Raw genomic sequence first — 18,251 nt, 5'->3', positions numbered from 1 at the left:
ACTGATGTGCACTAATCTGTGCACTGAAGAATTAAGGATTGTGATGCGGCTTTGTTAATATATCAAATAATAATCTGCAGGGCAAAGCATGGCCAGTATAGTGAAATCAGTGTTGAAGACAATTTTTTAATCAAATGGGAAGTTTTCCAATTTTCTAACCCAGATTGATATTAATGTTGTTCAACATTTTTTAATGCTAAGAATTATTATACTCAATGTTTCTTTCCTATTGATAGTAACTTTCCACAGGTTTCCCTGTGTTCATAGCTACTACAAGAGCCAAATTTAAGAACTGTCTGCCTGAGTTGCAGTTATCAAGAGTCTGATACAATGCAGCAGTCTGTACTGGGGATATGGGACCTTTATGATCAGGGCAAGCAACGCCATTGAAGAATCCTGCCTGAGACATGGAAAGCCTAAGTGTAAGCTAGAAGATGTAATTCAATGTAAAATTAAGTGGAGAAAGCAAAATAAAAGAGGCGAAGAAAGAAGAGATTAAGAGAGAGGGTTGAAAGAGACGGAAAAAAAAAGTATTGTATTAGTCTGGATTCTGCATGTGTAATGGCAGCAAAACTGTCGACATTCACTGCCATAACAATTGTGAAGCTGATAGTGACAATATTGAATTCTTTACCCGTCAGTCTGGCCTCAATAAAACTCGAGATGGATTTGTAGGTATAGTATTATTTATTTTAACCAACTTGCAAGGCTGACTCGCTCCACAGAGATTCAGAACACAGAAGCTGTCTTCTGGAACCCTCCTGGAACCAAGTGAGATCGGAGACAAAGAGATCTCTGCAAATACATTCAAATGGCATCAAGTTTCACATACAAGATTCCCATAGGTCATCCTATACCCCTCCTGACCTGGCCATACATCCTGATTGGCTCACTTTGCATTCCTTAACCCTGGGCCTCTTGTTACCCAGCATCCTTTTCCCCATCCTTGCCATGCTTTCTGAATTCCTTTGTCCTTTGTGAACTCACTACTATTAGACTGATCCACATCTACATTACTGTAACTAATATTTGAACTAACTATTTTCTATTACATTCATCAATAGCAATTTCTGGTATCCGCAGATGTGCAGTTAAATATGGAAAATCAGAAGTTGATTTCAGTGATTTTCAGCTCCTCCACAGGGCACTCTTTGAAGTCCACACAGTTGGAAATCTCAGAAATCAATTAAATTGACATAAACTTCAACTGTTGTGGTATTGATCTTTGCTGTGAAACCCTTTACAAAGTCACTGGGTTTTCAACGATGTACGAGCTTCATAATTGCTGAACAGCCTCTTTGGCCCTGGAAAACAAATTTTATATTTGTAGAACAATCATTTTGTTTTGACAAATATTCCATTCGCCTTTAAGTTTTTTTATGATACTTAAACATCTATCTTAATGTTCCAAGCTTTCTTTACCTTCTTTGTACAATGATTTGTGCAAAACGTGAAGGATAATCATTGCATTTTGCTTCCTGGTTTGCAGTCTGTGAAAAGCCTTCAATGTGATTGGCTGCTTAGCCTGTTTGATGACATCACTGTTGCTGGGCTCTGGCGACCCCCTATAGTTGATGCCAGGATCAAATTATGGCCAGGAAAGGATAAATCAAAGCATAAAAATTGGATAAGTATTTTTTATATATCTCAACAATAAATAAAATTTGAAGAAATGACACAACACACTTGTGAAAATAAATTTCAGTGCCAGCGACAGGTAATTTGATAGTTTTCTGTTGAAAATGCATTCACACTTTCAAGGGGAAACCTTGATTTGCTGCCATGTTTAGTGGGTATGTCGGCAGCAAAAACATCCACTTCTCCATGTAGCAGGACTGACATAATACAAACTGTGATGGTTCCAGAGTTGCTGGAAAAGCCCTTTTGACACCAGACACTGAAGGCACACCCTTGAGGTCAGTCTTAAGCTCAATGGCAGATAATTTTTAAAAAAGATTTTCAAACAGTTAAGACATTTAACATGAAACGTTATTAATCATTTAAATACTTTATAACAGTTTTAACAAGTTGTCCTTGGATATGAATGGCCCCTAATCCTCTTCATCCCCTAACCCTGGTATCCCAGTTCCTTTTCCTCTGCCCACCCTGTCACCCTTGCCACCTCCAGCTCTCCACTCTCACTCCTCTGGGCTTGCACCACACACCCCAACTTCCCAAGATCAGCCCCTACATCTTCAGCTCCTTTCCCAGTCTAGCTCCCCCACCTCTGCTCCAAATCCCCCCATTCCCCAGCAATATTAAAAGCACTTGATGGAGGGGAGCAAAGTTCAGTGGGACTGTGGAGCTGGGATGTGGGAAGGGAAGTGCCTGCAGTCAGAGTAGGGGGTGGATTGCTGGTATGGAGAGATTTAGGGGTACTGATGGTAAAGCTGGAGTTGCAAATGCATGAAAGCAGGTAGAGAAGCCAGTCTGTGACTGGGAAGGTCTATCATGAAATGCATTTCTATTCACAATTTGCCTGCAACTACCTGTTCATTTTATGCATGGGGACAAAAAGTGTTAACTCCTTGATTCACGCCTGTGATTACATTTTGCGAGCAAGAAACCATTGCAAACAAGTAAACTGCCTGCCACCCTAAGAACTGGAACTTTGGGACAACCAGTATGGACTCTGCCGGAGCCCGATCAACCATACTGCAACTTCTAGATTTCAGCTTTCCAGAAATTGCAAAACCATTACACTTCCCAGGAATAATGGACTTCCTCTACCGAGGAAGGAAACTTTGGCCCCGACGGCCAAACACAGCAACTTTGTGTCCTCTCTTTATTTGATGCTAAGTGTCCCAAATTTGCGCCCATCTTTCCCAGAACTTCATGTTCAATCTCTTCCATCAAGTTTCCGCCCTGCCACAGAAATGGTTCTTCTGAAAGTCACAGATGACATTCCATGACCACGCCAAACTAGCCCTTGTCATCCATCTCAATCTGTCTGCAATATTTCACAGTTAGTCGCATTATCCTCCTCTAATGCTTCTCCACTGATAGTCAGCTGGGTAGCACTGTACTCAGCTGGTTCCATTTTTCTCTATCTGATTGTAGCCAGAAAATCCTCAACATGGCTTTTCTACCTATTCATGTACTGTTCCCACTGGTGTCCCTTAGGGATCTATCCCTGGATCTCGCCTATTTCTCCTCTGTGTGCTGCCCCTCAGAGCAGCAGAACTATCTTCCAAATAAATATTGCCTTTTTCTTCAAATCGTGACTCAAATTCCAATCCCTAACCATTGACTCTATCCTTCTCAATTTAGGGCGGGTGAGTCTGTTTGCAATCTTGTTTTCATATTTGACCCTGAGATGGGATTTCAATCACATATTCGCACTGTCACTAAGACCACTATCTCCTTAACATCATCTGAGTTTGCCTCTTGCTGAAACACACAATCAGACCCTTGTTATCTCCAGACTTGACTTTTCTAATGCACTCCTGACTGCCTCCCACATTCTATCCTCCATAAACTTGACTTGCACCAAATGCTATTCATGAATTCCCCCCAAACTCACTGATTTCATTCTTGTTTTCAAATCTCCCCATGGCCTCACCTCTCCTTACCTTTGTAATCTCCTCTCGCACTGCAATCCTCTGAGATATCTGTGCTCCTCTAATGCCAATCTCATCAGCAACCTCAATTTTAGTTAATCCAGCATTCGTGGCTGTCCCTTCAGTTGCCTAGGCCCTAAGGTCTGGAATTCTCGCCCTAAAATTTTATTTTCCTTTAATACACTCAATAAAGTCAACTATTTGACCACACTTTAGGTCATCTGCCCTAACATCTCCTTAAGTGGTTCTGTGCCCATATATTTTTCAATGCCTTGGTGAAATGCCTTGGGATGCTTTATTATGTTAAATGCGTCATATAAATTCAAGTTGCTGCTGTTGCTGTAACAATGCTTGAGCAGGGGCAAGGCAACGTGAGCATGTTAAACTGTGCAGAGCAGATGTCTGATAATGCTGCCTGATTTACTCCTTAATAATGATGAATTCTGTAAGCATCATCAGTATTCCTGCCACAAAACAAGGCCACTATTTTTCAGCCAAACTGTGGAGAATTAGATTCCCAAAACTTGTATGTGATGTGTGCAGCATAATTATCTTTTAGGCACTTAATAGTATTGCTTCATGTGAACCTACCTGTATCTGTAGTGTTATATTTATTAATTGGCAACACTGTTCACAGATGTAGCCCATAAATATTGCCTATATCAAATGTACTTGTCACTGTTGGTGACATTTGTGGGCAAACATCATGCTATTGATTCATACACCTTTGTTATTTTGACAGGCCAATTTAAAATAAGGGCATCAATAACGTGTGTTACAAATAGCAGAAAAATACAGCCACACGATTGTATTAAGCTTTGCCCACTGCTGTCAACAGTAATTTCTTGGATTTTCCTTCTACTGCATATGCACAAAAATTATTTCAATTATAGAATTGGAACTCTAGTTTTTTTTGGTATTAGAAGCAGTATTGAGGAGAGTAAAACATTGCATTTTTAGAAAGCTGCACCAGTCTTGCTTTAATTGGACAAGCACAGCTATTAAAGTGGAAAAGTCTGTACCAATCCGAAATCGTAGATCTTCTCCAAGGCCATGTAAGTTTGTTCAGTGGTAACTACCACAATGCAGAGATCGATTTTAATAAATGCCAAAGTGGTATTGATGAGCATTTCCCAATACTGTTCTACGAAACATATTGATCCACTAGCCAACAATCAAAACAGAAGCATGTGAAAAACACACAAAAGTTGTGTACAGAACTATCCGTGTTTATTTATTTTTTTAATCAAGGCAGTTAATGGAAATAACTCAGAATTTGTCTTATGCGCATATTTACACAGGATAAAATGTGTCCTTCCAAGAGGTTTGATCAAATAGTCAGTTGTTTATAGGCAGCTAATTGATGCTTTATATATTGTACCACAGGGGGAACTGATCTACCATGTATGCCAATATTTGACTGTATATAAAGAGTCCCCCCTGCCCTCCCGCCGATTATACCTGCACCAGAAAGTAGACAAATAAGATGGAGGTTGTGTCTCTCTGGGCAGAGGAAGAGAAATGTAGAGGATGAATTCATTAATGTTATTCCTCAAAGTTTGAAAAGAGCATAGACCCTCCTTCCAATTCTGTCAGTTGGAAGTAGTGCACTAGTTCTTGCAGAGAATAAATTTGAAAATAAATTATCAAGTGGATTGGTGGAGTGGCATATTGGTGACGTAAAGCACTCTGCCATGTCAAACACATCGGCTGGATGTTACATTGTGAAAGCGGGACTGCCATACTCCTTCAGAAGTGTACTATCCAGCGTGATGATGTCGGCTCACAAACCAAATGTCATCACACTGGTGCACAATAATACGGTAGGCGGGTGGGCTCCAAAATCAGCAGCTCACCCACCATTTTGAACTAATGAATTAAAGGCTGTTTAAAACACACCTGGTGAGAAGAACCGGGTATGATTTTCCTGCACCCAGCGCCGATCAAACTATTCCCACTGAGTAGTGGGAGAAACCGGTTTCACGCCAGGCGCCGAGCCAATCATAATGCTCCCAACCCGCTACGCCAATACAATCTAGATGACATCTTCACTGGGCGAGTATCAGATCAGCATATTTAAAGGAGTAATTAAAATAATCAGGGCCATCCCTCAGGGATGGGTAGAAAATATTGGTGCTATAGTCATCTTTGAGCACAGCATCATTTGTGTTGAGAAACAGTGGGCGGGATTCTCCACTCCGCACCGGGGGTGGCCTCAAATGGGGTCTGGCCCGCGATCGGTGCCCACCGATCGTCGGGCCGTCCTCTCTGAAGGAGGGCCTCCTATCTTCCGCAGCCCCGCAAGATCCGTTTGACATCTTCTTGCGGGGCGGACTCGGAGAGGACGGCAACCGACGGCAGTTATGCGGCGCCGGCCGCGTCATGTATGCGGCGCCGCCTTTACGTGGCGACAAGGCCTGGCGCGTGTAAATGATGCGGCCCCACTCCTAGCCCATTATCGGGTCCTAAATCGGTCAGGATAGGGGCCGTTTCGCGCCGTCGTGAACCTCGACGGCGTTCACAACGGCGTGGGCACTTCGGCGCGGGAGTGGAGAATCCCGCCCAGTGTCTCCCATTGGCGTGCTAACTGTGGGAGGTACCACCCCCAGCGAGGAGGCAAGGAGAAGGAGCAGGCCTGCTGTCCAATTAGGAATGCATCAGTACAGGAAGGTGAGCAAGCTACTGAGGACTGAGAGGCTGCGGAGCGGAAGCAGCAGCAGGCACTTGAACAATGCAAAGGCCATACCATGCCGACCACTTTCACAGGAGTGTTATGTCTTCTGGTGATGGAATTCAAGTGCCTCCATAGACTTTGGGCGCGAAGTGTCGGCCACGTCTCGCTGGAATTGGATCGCGACAATGCTAGGAGAGGAGCTCCCCCAGGCCTATCGACAGCCAGTATGCCTCGCGAGAATTACCCAGGCATCAGGGCTGTCACGATCATGATCCTGCTCACAATGGATGGGACCAAGCAGGCATGAGGAAATCTCACCTATCACTATAGCCTGCAGCAGTGCTCAAAGGGAATCATTGCCAAACCTTGGAGCCGTCCTTGATCTTTTGACCTCCCCAGCTCCTGGTTCCATTCTCCTGGCCATCTGTGGAGAGACACAGGGCGTGATTTACCCATCGCGACGTGCCCGGCTCCACTCTGGGCGCAACGGGTGAATCGCGGGAGAGCCTCAAATCGGGCTCCACGCTGGCTGTGAAACCTCGCTCGAGTCACCTGACTCGCAGCGCCCGGAGGAATCTGGGTCACGCCCTTGCTGGGTGTGATCCAGGCAATGATATTTAAATGAGCCATTAGGCTCACTTAGCATTTGTTTCCTTAATTATGGACCAGGCACGATGGCATCTCTGGGGGTCTCAAAGGCCATTAGAGCCCCCAGGGTGGTGGGGGCAGGGCAGGGTATTATCCTGGCACCTGAGTATCATGGCACTGCCAGCCTGGAATCCTGGAACTGCCAAACACACACCAGATGGAGCCAACCTGGCACTGCCAAAGGTCAGGCTCTGGCGGGCTATGCCTATGAAAAGGGGTGAGCGGGGATGGTCTGAGGGGTCCAAAGAAAGGTTTGGAGGATAAAGCAGGGGATCCTGAAAGGGGGGAGTGTAGAAATCAGGGGAGTCTTTCAAAATGGCGCCCTAATCTCGGAGGAGCCGATCGTGCTGGCAAACTCAGCTTCCCAGTGCAGGAAATAGTCCTACGAATGGCCTCGAGGGCGGGCCGGGGGGCTCACTGAGGACTAAAAAAAATGGTTAAGTGCCGTTAAATAGCGTGTCATTCTCGGCACTGTGGCCACTGAGAAACACCCAGCCAAACTCACCAGAAATAGGTCTGGGAAATATTTCCAGTGAATCGCACCCACAGATTTCAGAGTGTGATGTGCTATACCTCCCTAAAGACTTGATATTCCTCAGGGCTTTGGGTCATGTGCATTCCAATGCTATTTATTCCCTGCCAAGGCTCCGGAATACTTCCCAATGAGAACAATCATCCATCATTTACCGACTGCAATGGTTTAAATAAATTCAGATTTTTCACCAAATATTCTGATGTGCCCAAATAATGTTTCTTGGTGCATCTGCCACAATCCAGGACCAGGGGTCCCCTTAAATGAGTGGCCATGACTTCCTTCTGGGTCATGGTCTGCCCTTCTGTTTGGACCCACTAGTTCCCGAGGCAGTTTGCCAGCTGCCTTCTTGCCGGGTGTTAATTGGCTGCTACATGTGTTATTCACCATCTTCCAAAGGCAGTGGTGGGAGTGGGTGATCCACTGATTCCTGACCTCTCACCCACCGCAGATGTGTGTAAAATTCAACTTCTGGTTGAATCCGGACCAGTGTCCCCGTGCTGTATTATTCATCTTACTGAGACCATTACTGTGAATTTTCACAAGTATAAGAACCAGTTGATCTATAATACCTGTTACATCCTAACAATGTGTAACGTACAGACACTATGGGCGCAATTCTCAGGCCTTGTTATGCTCTCGCTCAAGCAAAATGAGGCCAGTGAATAGCAGGAGAGGCCAAAAACGATATCCGCGCCGGGCACCAAACAGTTTGTGATGCAACCTACCTGCTCCCGTAGGCGAAATCGGGATCTCGCCGTAGCGTGGCAAGAAAACAATTATCACCATTTAAGTCCCATTTCCACACAATTAACGGGAGCCACCTAATATCCAACGGCCTCCTGTCATTCAGCGGCTTCCCCAGCAAGTGGTCATGCTTGAGCCGATTAGGACTCCTTTTGATGAACGTGAACTTGGCGGAAGGGCTTCTTTGGGGAGTCGCGGAGGGGAGTAGCCATCTTTGTTCACAGGCAACGGGCCCGGGGGTGCTGGGATTTCCACCCCAGTGCTCGGTGGGAGGGGTGAGGCACTTTCGACTGGGGCTGGGAGACCCCAGGCTGGGGGTGGGGGATCTTCCTCAGGAGTTGGGCCACCATAGGAGGGTGGGGGGGCAACCGCTCACGGCACCACCATGCTGAAGGCTATTGCCAAAAAGAAAATGGCAATCATGGTTAAGTGAGCACTTCACAGATGCAAAGAAAATTACTATGGGTGGGTGGGCCATGTAGCATGTGGGAGTCATAGCCTAGCATCCCAATCACAGCTTGATGGCTGGACACTGTGTTTGAGCAATGCTGGAGGCAACACCTCACATACAACATCTGAACATCCAGGGGATTGGGACACAGCTCCGGGACATATCCACGGCCAGAGGGTGGGTGAGCATCATGGGAGGGGGGGAATGCTTGGAGAGATGGGCAAAGGGTCTGGAGGTCAGCCCGCATTGCGGACGGAAGTGACAGAGGCATCATAATGGTTGAAAGAAAAGGTATTTAATGTGTGTACAATACCTCACACCTGATGATGCTGGCCCCACTAGCCCCCTCCCTCCTCCCCCCCTTCCCCCCCTCCCGATAACCTCCCAGTGCCCTCAATGACCCTTAACGTGTTTGGCCTTCCTAGCTCTACCACTATGTCTAGGTGTTTCCCCAGGATGCGTGTCCCGCAGAACCTCATCACGGACAACCTGGTACTGGGTCAGATTCCCCAACGAGTCGGACATTCTGCCAACATTCTCAGCCATGGCCATCACTGATTGAGTGACACCTTGGACACCTTCACTCATGGTGCTGGCATCGTGCATCAGGCTCTCCACTGCAGTCACCACCATAGCAGTGTTGGCCTTGGTGCCATCTCCTCTGCCCGTAGCCTCTGGGACTCCTCCAAACGGCTATGGATCTGCTGGAGTGATGCTGACATCTCCCTCGTGCAAACACGGGGAGAATCAGCAAACTCCACATGGACAGTGACCCAGAGCCGGGATCGAACCTGGAATCACGGCGCCATGAGGCAACAGTGCTAACCACTGCGCCACTATGCTGCCCCCGTTACTCCAAACTTAGTCATTACCATCTTTGCAAATTTAACCTTCTTAAAATCTAGTACTCGTCTTTAACGTGCAAGGAATCCAACCAGGAAACAAAAGGTTTTAAATTATCCCGATACAACTGTACAAGGGTTTCCTCTATACAAATTAACATTGAAACATCAGGAACATAGGAACAGGGGTACGACATTCAACACCTTGAGTCTAACCCACCATTCAGTGAGATCATGGCTAAACTGTATACTAAACAAATCCAAACACCTTGGCTCCATATGTCCGAATAACTTTATTAGCAAACGTCTATTGATCTCAGATTTAAAGTAATGAATTACGATAGCATCTATTGCTATTTTTTGTGGGAGAGAGGTCCACACTTCTACTAAACCAAATCAAGAATGAAGGAATGCTTCCTAACTTCTCTCCTAAATGGCCTGGCTCTGATTTTAAGATTACATCCCCTGTGCCCTAAACATTCTTACCAGAAGAAAAGGTTACTCTCTGTTTTCCCACTGGACAGTCTCTAATTGGCCACTACAGGTATTATTCGCCATCCTTCAAAGGCAAATTAATTCCTTTCAACGTCCTAAGAACATCTATTAAATCATCCTTTAAATTTTTGCATTTCAGGAAATACAAACCCAGTTTATATAATCATAAGCAAATTCTTTTTTTTTTTAAATTTAGAGTACCCAATTCATTTTTTTCCAACTAAGGGGCAATTTAGCGTGGCCAATCCACCTACCCTGCATATCTTTGGGTTGTGGGGGCGAAACCCACACAAACACGGGGAGAATGTGCAAACTCCACACGGACATTGACCCAGAACTGGGATCGAACCTGGGACCTCAGCGCCGTGAGGCAGCAATGCTAACTACTGCGCCACCGTGCTGCCCTATCATAAGCAAATTCTTGAAGCCGTAGTTACATTCTGTATTCTTTCAAAGTTGTGGAGCCCAGAACACTTCAGATGCGGTTCTACCTGGGCAATTACAAAACTTCCTCCGCTTTATATTGCAGTCCTTGAGTTATAATGGCTAATTCAATTAGCGATTTTTATTGGCTGGAATTTTCCAGCCATTCGCTGGCGGCTGGATTCGCTGATCCTGCTGTCAGCGCATCCTGCCCAGGGTTTGCCAGCGGTGTGGGTTGGCTTCAACGGGAAATTCCATTGACAATCAGCAGTAGTAGAGAATACCGCCGCCAGCGAGTGGTGGAACAAACTCCTTGTCCTCGCTAGCAGTGGTAGTGGGGCGGACTCACAATGGAGAATCACTGCCAATATTTTTAGCACCTGACCACAACATTTTAATGATCTGTGTACATGAACCTAAGTCTCTTTCGACCTCCACTGTACATATCTGTTTACACCGTTTAAAATAGACATGAACTTCAGGCCAACCTAAGCCAAATGGTGTGGGAATTGAACCCGTACTGTTGGCGTTGTTTCACTTTACCAACCGGCTGGCCGACGAACTGAGCTGAATGATACAGTGTACAAATCAAGAATGCATCACAAGGGGTGGCATGTGGTGCAGTGGTTAGCACTGGGACTGCGGCGCTGAGGACCCGGGTTCGAATCCCAGCCCTGGGTCACTGTCCATGTAGAGTTTGCACATTCTCCCCATGTCTGTGTGGGTTTCACCCCCACAACCCAAAGATGTGCTGGTTTGGTGGATTGGCCACGCTAAATTGCCCTTTAAGTGGAAATTTGGGTAATCTCAATTCTTAAAAAAAGAACACATCACAATAGTGGGGTGGCTCAGGAACAGAAAAATAATAACACAAATTGATGGGGATATTGTGGATAAAAGAATAATTGATCATAGAAATAAATATGCAGGATTTGATCATTAACGTGATATCTGTCATAGCAGTTCAAGTGTTTGCAGAAACAGAGCAGAAACCATCAAAATAATTTGGTACAATAATCTTTATTGCAACTGAGCATGACTTCAACCATCACTTAATCACAAGAGGTTTCTGATTCTGAACCACTGAATACTATTTCATCTTATAAAAGTCCACTTAATTATAGCATTTGAAATTTGAGCTCATTATATGAATGTGAGAACTGTGCCCTTCATTTCTAATTGCCTCTGACATTGAAAAAATGCTTCAGTAATAAAGCCCCAAATTACCCCAAATTAATTGTATCTTATATTTTAAGCCAATGTTACTACTGTAAAGAACTATTAAAAAAATATAATTAGATCCATACACCACTTCAATTAAAGTTTATTAAAACCATGCTTGCATTTCATATTTTCCATTCCATTCATATACCTAACTCACACTTCCCACCTACTGTTTTCCAGTAAAATGTATGCATTTGAGGCAAAATAACATCTTGATTGAATGTGTTTGAAACATTTGTTCTATCGGGGAAAGCAAGTAATTAAAACTGAGCAAATAAGTAACTTAATGTCAATTTCACCTCTTTGTTCTCACAGTTTACCACATAAAAGCATAACAACTAATTAAAGACACCATAGCGTTTATGCATTTTTATGTTATTAGAATCAAACTCAAACAATTAAGAAACAGCAACATCTGCATTTGTTACTGATCTAGAATTTAGGAAAGCATAAAGCAAGGCGAGTGTTTTATTTGTACTGATACGTGTTAATTCTTAAAATAATGAGCTGTGTACAATTTTCAATTCAATCCTTTCGGACTGTGTCAAGAAAAAACATTTTGACCTAAGAAAGAAATGGTTCTTTTAGTTCCAACACTGCTATTGGGTATAATTTGAAGCAATTAATTTAGTGTTGAGCTTTTCCCCAGGGTAGAGGGGTCAATTACTAGGGGGCATAGGTTTAAGGTGAGAGGGGCAAAGTTTAGAGTAGATGTACGAGGCAAGTTTTTTACGCAGAGGGTAGTGGGTGCCTGGAACTCACTACCGGAGGAGGTAGTGGAGGCAGGGACGATAGGGACATTTAAGGGGCATCTTGACAAATATATGAATAGGATGGGAATAGAAGGATACGGACCCAGGAAGTGTAGAAGATTGTAGTTTAGTCGGGCAGTATGGTCGGCACGGGCTTGGAGGGCCGAAGGGCCTGTTCCTGTGCTGTACATTTCTTTGTTCTTTGTTCTTTGTAATAATAATCTTTTATTGTCACAAGTATGAAGTTACTGTTAAAAGCCCCTAGTCGCCACATTCTGGCGTCTGTTTGGGTAAGCTGGTACGGGAATTGAACCCGCGCTGCTGGTCTTGTTCTGCATCACAAACTAGCCGTCTAGCGCACTGAGCTAAACCAGCCCTAACCAGTACATTATGAAAGATTACCGTTGGTCTCAGTGCGTCTCTTTTCTTATCCGGTACAGCAGATAAGTATCAATATGCTGTACAACCCGATGGCAATATTGCAGAAGTAGGTTTTGCATTGATATTTATCTTTTCCTACATGCATTATTCGGTTGTCCATCAATATCCTTGAATTAACTGCTGTGCTATTTCATTTGCCTCACAGATTTATTTAATTGTATAAGCAAGCAGGGAAATAGAGAAGGAATGTGATTTCATGTTCATTTTGCGCTCTTCGTAATACTTCACAGGAATGACCCAAGTCAAAATTTGTGATTATATTCATCTAATATCATGGTCAAGTCACTGATGTGAAATTCTGCATCCTGGCTCCTGACTAATTTCAATCTTTTCCGATGGTCTGACTGCCATGAAAAGAGCTACTTCTGCAACTGTTGCTGTCGGCCACCGTGATAACCAGAGTTATTTTGATAAATACTGATCACTCGTCACATCAGTCCTGTAGCAAAGGACTCGAAACGTTAAGTATGTTTCTCTCTTCACAGATGCTGCCAGATGTGCTGAGTTAAGCAAGCATTTGCTGGTTTTATTACTGATCACTGATTCACTGACAATTCAGTTCAGTGGCAGATGTCATTTGGCCCACAGCAGATTGTGGTGCATCTATTCAATTATTCAACACAGCAACTTTCTCAGGGAGGTCTGAACTTTCTGACATGTAATCCAACTCAATGTACACCTGACAAAGGAGCAAATAGAGAAGATCAAAGGAAAAATTAATAGTTAGATATTCTTGGTCATAGATGGCTAAGGGAAGCAGTTTAATATTATTAACATCAGATTACCTTCCTCCTGATCAGAAAGCTTCAAGATCCAAGACTAGAGTTGTCTTACATCTTATCCAAATATATTCAGCTCAATTGCGTCAAGGAAGATTTTCCATTCCCCTTCTGCCCAGTTTAGGATGGATTTTCACTCATTGCTCACTTTATTGATTTTTTTTCCGCTCTGTGTGGTAGGAATCCACTGAGGAGCCTTACCAAAATTATAGTCATGACTTTGATCCGGAAATATTTTCCATGACTGGTGATCGGGAAGTCAGTAAGCAAAGTTCACAATACTATAGGCTGGAATCTCCACCCCGCGATGCTGGCAAAGCGAATTGCCATTGGGTGGTGGATTGGATGTCAGGCCGAAATCGAGGTTCTACCTTGCCCTGGGTGCCAGGCCTGCGACTCCACTTTAGCATCTTGCTTCCTTCTGCCAAATTGGAAGGCTTTGGCACAATCAGCAATTTTCTCCCTTAGTACAACCAGCGGTAGCAGTGATGATGGCCGTCTGAATGAGTCCCACATTTAATATGACCCATCTCTGTTTCTCCCCTGCCTCGTTGAGGCTGGAAACCTCATTTTCATACCAGTAAAAGGTCCAGCCCCCTGAAAATCAGAATTTTAATCAGTTTTTAACTGAGGATTGGTTTCTGACCCAAAAACAGACCGTCCTCCTATTTCTCACCCCTGTGGCAAAATCTCCAGCTCCTGGACTGAGACAAAGGAAAGGTTACAGCTGAAGTTTTATAAGGATTCATGCTTGGACACATGAAGCAAGAGTTTCCATTCCTTTTCTGTCCAGTTTTGGGTGGATTTGGGGTGGGGCAGGACTGCATGTTACTGCCATCCAGTATTGCTCTGGCAAACGGCGAGGGATTTAACATTTTAAAAGGTTTGACAATTCTCCCACATTCCACAATTTTTCAAATTGCTCGCAGCCATTTCAGTCCCTGAGGCAGACTCCCTATTGCAGGTGGGAATCCAGCCAGGAACCCACCAAAACAATGATAATGACACAGATCCTGGAACACTCGCCACTGTCAGTGGTGGGGAAGTTGGTCAGTGTCAATACCCACCACACTACCTTGAATGTGAGCATTCCACAAAAATACAATATCTTGCCCCCTTGGTTTTCAATCGACACGCATGATCTGAATATCAAAACCAAATTGTCAGATTTGCTAACAAGGAAGAATAATAGATACAGAAGATGTAGCAGAAGATTTACAGAAGCATTTAGAGTGTGTATGCAACAAGGCAGACAATTGTGAAATGGAATTTATGACAACTAAGTACAAAGTACTGCTCAACGTTTAAAAAATGTTTGTCATAAGTAAGGAATGGGTTGTCCGATGCAAGGTGACCTTTACTTTCTCTTTGGAAGTAAGCTTTACTTTAAAATATAAAGAAATTCAGAGTGTTAGAGGCCACTTTACCATAGTAATGTGCGGAAAGATTTGAGGATGCCCCAGTGGCAAATCCAGGCACCCAGCAGTTGAGCAGTCTCTTTTGACTATTATATTATAATTTATTATTATGTTATAATTTCTTTTACTAGTCCATATCATCCTTGCAAAGGATGTCTTGTGGCACAATGGTAGAAATCCTGCGGTAGCACAGTGGTTAGCACCGTTGTTTCACAGCCCCCGGACTCGTGTTTGATTCCTGGCTGGGGCACTGTCTGTGCGGAGTCTGCACGTTCTCGCCGTCTCTCCGGGTGCTCCGATTTCCTCCCACAAGTCCCGAAAGACGTGTTTGTTCGGTGAATTGGACATTCTGAATTCTCTCAGTGTACCCAAACAGGCATCGGAGTGTGGCGACAAGGGGATTTTAACAGTAACTTAATTGCAGTGTTAATGTAAACCTACTTGTGACACTAATAAAGATTATTATTATTAGAAGCTCCAGGTTCAAGTGCAACTCCAGGACTTGATGGCCAAGGAAGGTGCAATCATAACGTGGGCAAACAGATTGAATGTCAATCTGCAATTAGTATCAATCTGGAAACCTTCTACCATGTACCAATGGTAGGCGATAATAGTGAGACTGATTCCTAATCAGCTATGTGATGGAAATAAAATTGAAGTCTCTACCATCACTATTTGTAGCTCTGCACTATATTATGCATGTAAAATTGCATGTTGCCACAGCAATAAGGATGTGCAGGTTGCATGGGGTTGCAGGAATGATGTGGTGGAGTGGGCCTGGGTGGGGTGCTCTTTCAGAGGGTTGGTGTTGACTCGATAGGCCGAATGGCCTACTTATGCACTGTAGGGATTCTATGGACTGTGGCCCAGTTGGTTGGACAGCTAGTATGGATCAAATTGATACCAATAGCACAGGGTTTGTTCTCCATTCTGATTGGTGTAGATTTGAGATCTGCTTCCATGCCCTGGTTGTGGTGGAGATTGTGGCGCTGTAGATTAGTCCTCCTTTGGGCAGAGAACTGAAGAAGATCATCCTTGCCTGATTGATAACTGCACTGATCTGTCTTTTAATATTACATTGTTCCAAACACCCCAGTGCCCCTAGCCCCCAGGGTATGATGTCTGGCATTGATAAATATTCAAGAATGGATCATATTTTGAAACATAGAGTTGAGGGTGTTGAGTTTCTGTAAGAAACAAAGAGAGCAGATGAAAAATATGAAATATGATCCTCCATACTCACATTCACTGGTTCTGCAAAAATCATGAACAGCAATGTGTTGTTTGTGCTCAACTTCTTGCTCAGGATAGTATGAAGCCAAGCAAACTAAAACGTCATTTGGACACCAAACATCTTTCCCTCAAAAATAAAGCATGCGATTTTGTTTTCAAACAAAAGCTCTTTCAACTGAAAGGACAGAATTAATGTAATCAAAGTACAGAGAGCTATCCTTGCCAAAGTACTTGAATCACTTTACACAGTCTCATATCAAATAGCAAGAAGTGCAAAATGGCATATGGTTGATAAAATCCTGGTACTGACAGGAGAAACTGAAGAATGCAGGGAAAATTACAACTTTTTTGTTTGCTACATCAGATCATTTGAGATCAAAAGAATTTTGATTTCAGTGTTATGCCCCAATTAATCAGGACTGCTGATGAGAACATTTCAAAACATTAGTCTGGTTCATGATAAACGAAAATGTGAATGTGTTGTGTCCAGCTGGTTGTTGTTGTTGAGATTTGAGCAAATGGGGCAATAGGCATGACTGGATGTAGTAATGAACTTGTTGCTCAGGTGAGAGTTGTTGCATTTATGCCATTAAGTGTCAATGTTGTGTACAAAGGGAGGTGTTAGTCACAAAAGCATTGCCAAAAAAAACTGTAAGATGTACTGAATTCTGCTGTCATAGTTACAAATCATTTAAAGGCTTAGCCAATGACCTTGTGCCTTTGTGGCAAGAGAAATGGAATTAAGATTTCACATTGTTTCAGTTCTGATAAAAGGTTATTGATCTGAAACTTTATCGATCTGAAACATTGGGTGCGACTCAACCAAAATGTTTCTAAGTGTCATTTTGGGCGTGTTTGGTGGGGTGTTTCACTTTGCTTTTTTGGGTGAGTTCCACACTGCTTTTCAGACGCACTTAGCGCGTGATTTAACTAAAGGAGTGGAGCTTCTCGGTACAGGAAGAGATTGGAGCGCCATATATAAATGGCACTGACTGCCTGCCACCCTGGAAGTGCCTCTGAAAGCCTGGCAGTGCCACCTGTGCACCCTGTATGTGTCAGCATGACACCCAGGTGGCAGTGCCAGGGTGCCAGCTGGCAGTGCCAAGGTGCCCAGGTGATACCAGCAGTGCCAGCATGGCCAGAGGCCGACCACCCAGGAGCCTCTGATCACCTTTGATACTCCCAAGTGCCATTCCGCCTGGTCTCCGTTTGTGGGGACAAGTATTGATCGGCGCTCAGCAGGAGTCTCCTCGGCAGTGCCGATAGACACCGGGTGGCCATTCAGTCCAGCGTCACCACAGCTCACTTAACGGTGTGAGACTGGGTTTCCCCCATGATCCCGGCATAACAGCTGTCGGGAATCCTGGGGGAGGCCTCTCCCGGGATCTACCCGCCGCATTTCGCTCTGATTCTGATGGGATGGTGCCGGTAAATCTCGTCCTTAGTCATTTCTTTGGGCCTTGGGGATTTTCTCCCTGATAAAGCCCAAACTTTGAAATGCTTTCAACAGTGGGGAGCTGAACTCGCCGGATAGACCGGCTCCTCTGAGATTGGGCTGCCATTTTGAAAGATTGCTCCAATCTCTAAGTGACCTTGAGGGCCCCCCACCTCCAGGCAATGTCACTCCCTGCACACATGGATAATACCCGCCCTCCCCAAGTGAGGACATGAGGACACCCCGTTTTGGAGTCGATGAGGGTCTCCCCATTTGAATTATGCCCATTAACTCTGTTTCACCTTTCATACATTGTTGTCAAACCTGCTGCGTATTTCTGGCATTTTCTGTTTTTCTGTCAGATTTCCAACTTCTCCAGTTTGTTTTCTTTTGAATTCATGTCTGTTCCTCGCGCTGTGTGGAGAGGGTAGGGCTGTTGCACTGGCAAGTTCGCTTCATACACAATTTTGATAATCGTCACATGGCAAAGTTGCCGCAAGAATCCGTAAACTCGGAGGAAACTTTTTAAAATCAACATTGAATCATCACTGTCGTGTTGGGTGTTCCGCTATACAGACGAACCAACATGGTTGCAGA

At 44.3% G+C, this 18,251-nt stretch overlaps 1 protein-coding gene and 1 long non-coding RNA gene across 2 annotated transcripts in view; one reads left to right on the top strand and one right to left on the bottom strand.

Annotated features, from left to right (window-relative positions):
* The window catches only part of glis3 (GLIS family zinc finger 3), an 896,860-nt gene that overhangs the window by 400,817 nt on the left and 477,792 nt on the right, over nucleotides 1-18,251 (top strand). The window lies entirely within an intron of this gene.
* The window catches only part of LOC140429640 (uncharacterized), a 55,038-nt gene continuing 37,455 nt past the window's right edge, over nucleotides 669-18,251 (bottom strand). The window contains exons 3-4 of the long non-coding RNA XR_011949151.1: nucleotides 1,423-1,565; nucleotides 669-1,304 (exon numbers count right to left, since the gene is read on the bottom strand). This is a non-coding gene — a long non-coding RNA (uncharacterized lncRNA). The remainder of the gene's footprint in view (nucleotides 1,305-1,422; nucleotides 1,566-18,251) is intronic.

The sequence above is a fragment of the Scyliorhinus torazame genome, chromosome 9 (genome assembly GCF_047496885.1).
Source record: "Scyliorhinus torazame isolate Kashiwa2021f chromosome 9, sScyTor2.1, whole genome shotgun sequence".
Taxonomy (NCBI): domain Eukaryota; kingdom Metazoa; phylum Chordata; class Chondrichthyes; order Carcharhiniformes; family Scyliorhinidae; genus Scyliorhinus; species Scyliorhinus torazame.
Note: the sequence above shows the minus strand (reverse complement) of the source record. Positions and strands in the feature narration are given on the sequence as shown.